At 53.4% G+C, this 5000-nt stretch overlaps 1 non-coding gene across 1 annotated transcript in view; it reads left to right on the forward strand.

The window, feature by feature from the left end:
- Positions 1–4410: 4410 nt before the first annotated feature.
- LOC126113851 (small subunit ribosomal RNA) overlaps positions 4411–5000 on the forward strand; it is a 1909-nt gene continuing 1319 nt past the window's right edge. The window contains exon 1 of the ribosomal RNA XR_007524932.1: positions 4411–5000. This exon is cut by the window's right edge and continues 1319 nt beyond it. This is a non-coding gene — a ribosomal RNA (small subunit ribosomal RNA).

Raw genomic sequence — 5000 nt, forward strand, 5'->3', positions numbered from 1 at the left:
CAGTGAATTATTATTGTTGTTTTGTGACGTCGTCAATTGTTCTGTCCCTGTGGACAGATGCAACAGAGGTGAACATCATTTCGTTGAGGGCGTTTATTATTTCCATGTATCTGCAACGAGTAATAGGAGGGTGGAAAATAGTACGAAGTATGCTTGCGTGAATAACGCGTGGTCAACGGTTCGCGCGCGCCCTCTGGTCCCGACGCCATCAACGTCCACAATAAACAGACCATACCGCATGATGTTGACAATGCCGCCCACAGGCACAACACAGCCATCTTTGGGAATGTGACCAAACTACATTGCCATCCGGCCCAGAAACGACACCTCCATCTACAGGAATCCAACGAAACTACGCCAACCATACCTCCAAAACACGGCACCGCCATCTATGACAATGTGACGAAACCACATGCAATAGCTCCATCTACGCGAATCGGACGACACTACGTCCACCATGTCGAGCGCACCACAAACAAAAATACCGCCACCTGCAGGTCCCCCGCAACATGACCTGCTGCACCGATGATACCGCCATCTATGAGACGCCACGCCGACTACGACATCGCTAGGTCCCACAGTGCCCATTTTCCGACGCCACCCACAAACCCTGCATCATCTGCCCACCACAGGAGCCCCAACGCCTGTGCCTGCGTCGCACGAAGTCGTCGACCGACAATCGCTCCACCCGCACCCGCACGTGCCCCACCCCAACCGCCCAAATCGCAACTCCAGCGGATGAACGGCGGACTCTTCCCGCACTCGTAACGTGCAATCCGCCCCTATATCTTGCGTTTCATGAAGAGTTATATCGAATATGCCATATTCCCGCTGTCCCTATACATGCTGTAAGTAGCTCGCTTGCTACAGCAGCAGCAGCAGCAGCACCACCTCCGCGCGCTTCCCTGGGGGCACTGAACCGCAGGATGCGAGACCCCACGCCCAGTGGCAAACAGGGCTCCTCTCAGAATATAGGCGGTCCCTACCCCTCACAACGATGACGGTGGGAGGGCCGTTTTACGAGACCATTTCCTGCGGTGCCAACGCTGTCGTAGAGCCGATACTCCATCTTTGGTACAAGGCAATCATTCCGCTGTAAATCAGTACGTCACTCGTAGTTCAGTCACCTCACAGCACTGCTCAGTAAACTATGCAGGCCCACATAGATAGATTATGATAGATTATATACGCAAATGCCCCTATACATGCTGAACGTCCGTACACACAAAATGAACCACACGTCAGCCACACACTCTATCACACACTACTCTCTGCCTGTAACAGACACAGATACAACTACTAAGCACCAGCATGGACCAACGTCCGGTGCATCCTATCCGCCACAGTACACCAACTACGCTATGATAACCAGACCGGGAGGTCCAATCATAAAACAGAATACCCCACTCGTCCGACAACCACAATTGCTCAGAGAAGCCACCAACACCCACACATGTCCTACACAGGGGTGCACCCATCACCACCACACTGCCTCGTCTTACAGCACAAACACACTGGCAGGAATGAAACACACAGGTCTGCCGCAACCACAGACACGGCTCGCCCCCTCTCACTGGCGAAAAGCGCATCCCGACGTGACATAACTCCTTTGACACACTGACGCTGCCTCGGGCATCCACGTCCTACGGTCGATATCAACGAACCTCCCCCCCCCCCCTCCCCCCCACAACACGCCATCCCATACCACATTGTGTACCGTACCCAAACCTAACGTGTACTGTACTACAACGCAATGTGTACCATAACACAACCCAGTTTGTACCTTAACCTAACCTATGTCACCTTAACCTAACCTATGTCACCTTAACCTAACCTATGTCACCTTAACCTAACCTATGTCACCTTAACCTAACCTATGTCACCTTAACCTAACCTATGTCACCTTAACCTAACCTATGTCACCTTAACCTAACCTATGTCACCTTAACCTAACCCATCTTGCACCTTAACCTAACCCATCTTGCACCTTAACCTAACCCATCTTGCACCTTAACCTAACCCATCTTGCACCTTAACCTAACCCATCTTGCACCTTAACCTAACCCATCTTGCACCTTAACCTAACCTATGTTGCACCTTAACCTAACCTGTGTTGCACCTTAACCTACCTCAATTTGCACCGCAATGTAACGCAATTTGCACCGCAATGTAACGCAATTTGCACCGCAATGTAACGCAATTTGCACCGCAATGTAACGCAATTTGCACCGCAATGTAACGCAATTTGCACCGCAATGTAACGCAATTTGCACCGCAATGTAACGCAATTTGCACCGCAATGTAACGCAATTTGCACCGCAATGTAACGCAATTTGCACCGCAATGTAACTCAATTTGCACCGCAATGTAACTCAATTTGCACCGCAATGTAACTCAATTTGCACCGCAATGTAACTCAATTTGCACCGCAATGTAACTCAATTTGCACCGCAATGTAACTCAATTTGCACCGCAATGTAATGCAATTTGCACCGCAATGTAATGCAATTTGCACCGCAATGTAATGCAATTTGTACCGCAATCTACCCCCACATTGTGCCTTAACCTAACCCACATTGTGCCTTAACCTAACCCACATTGTGCCTTAACCTAACCCACGTTGTGCCTTAACCTAACCCACGTTGTGCCTTAACCTAACCCACGTTGTGCCTTAACCTAACCCACGTTGTGCCTTAACCTAACCCACGTTGTGCCTTAACCTAACCCAAGTTGTGCCTTAACCTAACCCAAGTTGTGCCTTAACCTAACCCAAGTTGTGCCTTAACCTAACCCAAGTTGTGCCTTAACCTAACCCAAGTTGTGCCTTAACCTAACCCAAGTTGTGCCTTAACCTAACCCAAGTTGTGCCTTAACCTAACCCAAGTTGTGCCTTAACCTAACCCAAGTTGTGCCTTAACCTAACCCAAGTTGTGCCTTAACCTAACCCAAGTTGTGCCTTAACCTAACCCAAGTTGTGCCTTAACCTAACCCAAGTTGTGCCTTACCCTGCTCTGTAATTGGCATATGACACGTTACATTAATGTATTGTCCAACCGCAACCCGCTCAGAATGTTGTGTACACAGCTACGTGTCATCTCCCCATAACAGCTGCATTGCAGTGTGGTACGCCATAGAGACGTGTGGGAGTAATGGACGCAGTGGATGGCGATCAGCATGAGCCGTCTGTTCATGTAGTGGCGCGTGTATGCAGACGTAGTAGTCTCTTCTCACACAATGTGATAGCACGGTGCCCCGCGTTCCACATCTGCGACATGCTACAGAGGCCGGTTGACAGTTGGTCGCGCAATGGACATCGCATACGTACGGGGGCACCTTCCACGTGCCCTCTAGTCGGGCACATTTTGTTGCGTGGATGTGAGCGGATGTAGTGTGTCTTGACACCTGACAGGCAGGCATGCAATAATAGTTGACTTTGCAAACGGGGATGGACGTGTACGTTTACTGGTGACGTTACGCAAATGAACAACTGGTAACCCGTTGTGGTGCGGTTGTCCTTGCTGGAGGTACATCTGTGAGGGCAACGATCGGTACAGCTACGAAGCGGTCCCCACCATACCAACGAACGTGAATGTGAATCTGGGTGTGAAGCGATACGCGGCTGTGGGTGGGTGGGACTGTCCCCGGCCGGTGAGGGGGGGCCGCCCGGCGTGCTGGCCGCGCGGTGCGTGGGCGCACGCGCTACAGCCGGCTGGTGGGGGCGCCCAGTGGCAGGCGCGCCGGCCGACGGACGCGGCAGGCGGCGCAGCTGCGCGCCGGGGCACCCTGCGCGCGGCGCCGTGCAGCCAAAGTGGGTCCTCGCCGGCCCGGTGCGAAGCGCGGTGGACATCTGCAGTGTGCTGGTCCGATTGAGGACTGTGTGCGTTGAGGATGCGCCGCCGCCCGGCACTCGGCGCCGCGACGCCGTCTGCTGCTCGGTCGCCCCAGCGGTTCTCGCTGGTGGTTTGTATCGCAGTTGTGCAGACGTGTTGGCACGTGCGCTGTGCTGGGAGAGTTCGCTTCGGCACCCACGTGGGGCCTTTGCCCTTCTGTGGCGCTGGCGTTGGAGCTGCCGGTCACCGTAGGTGGCGCGTGTTGTCTCCCGCCGGCAATGCCACGACAGCACGCTCCCGGGCCTCTGTCGGCAGCGGCAAGCTCAGTTGGGAGCACGGGTGGTCGCACCTAAAGCGTCTACTCGCCTAACTCCGGGCGATTGCGCCTCTCTCGAACCCGACCAAGTACTTAGGACGGCGCTGCGCGCCGCCGGGACCTGAGAGGGTTTCGAGGTGTATTGTGCAGGGGAGCTCAGCCTCCTCCTGTTTGCAGAATAATTGAGCGGACGCTTGCGTGTTCGCGCGGGGCCCCTGGGACACACTCCCGGGCGGCCGGCTGCTCAGCTCTAGTTGACGCAGCTCCCTGGTTGATCCTGCCAGTAGTCATATGCTTGTCTCAAAGATTAAGCCATGCATGTCTCAGTACAAGCCGCATTAAGGTGAAACCGCGAATGGCTCATTAAATCAGTTATGGTTCCTTAGATCGTACCCACGTTACTTGGATAACTGTGGTAATTCTAGAGCTAATACATGCAAACAGAGTCCCGACCAGAGATGGAAGGGACGCTTTTATTAGATCAAAACCAATCGGTCGGCTCGTCCGGTCCGTTTGCCTTGGTGACTCTGAATAACTTTGGGCTGATCGCACGGTCCTCGTACCGGCGACGCATCTTTCAAATGTCTGCCTTATCAACTGTCGATGGTAGGTTCTGCGCCTACCATGGTTGTAACGGGTAACGGGGAATCAGGGTTCGATTCCGGAGAGGGAGCCTGAGAAACGGCTACCACATCCAAGGAAGGCAGCAGGCGCGCAAATTACCCACTCCCGGCACGGGGAGGTAGTGACGAAAAATAACGATACGGGACTCATCCGAGGCCCCGTAATCGGAATGAGTACACTTTAAATCCTTTAACGAGTATCTATTGGAGGGCAAGTCTGGTGCCAGCAGC

This window comes from Schistocerca cancellata, unplaced genomic scaffold (assembly GCF_023864275.1).
Source record: "Schistocerca cancellata isolate TAMUIC-IGC-003103 unplaced genomic scaffold, iqSchCanc2.1 HiC_scaffold_261, whole genome shotgun sequence".
In the NCBI taxonomy this organism is placed as follows: Eukaryota; Metazoa; Arthropoda; class Insecta; order Orthoptera; family Acrididae; genus Schistocerca; species Schistocerca cancellata.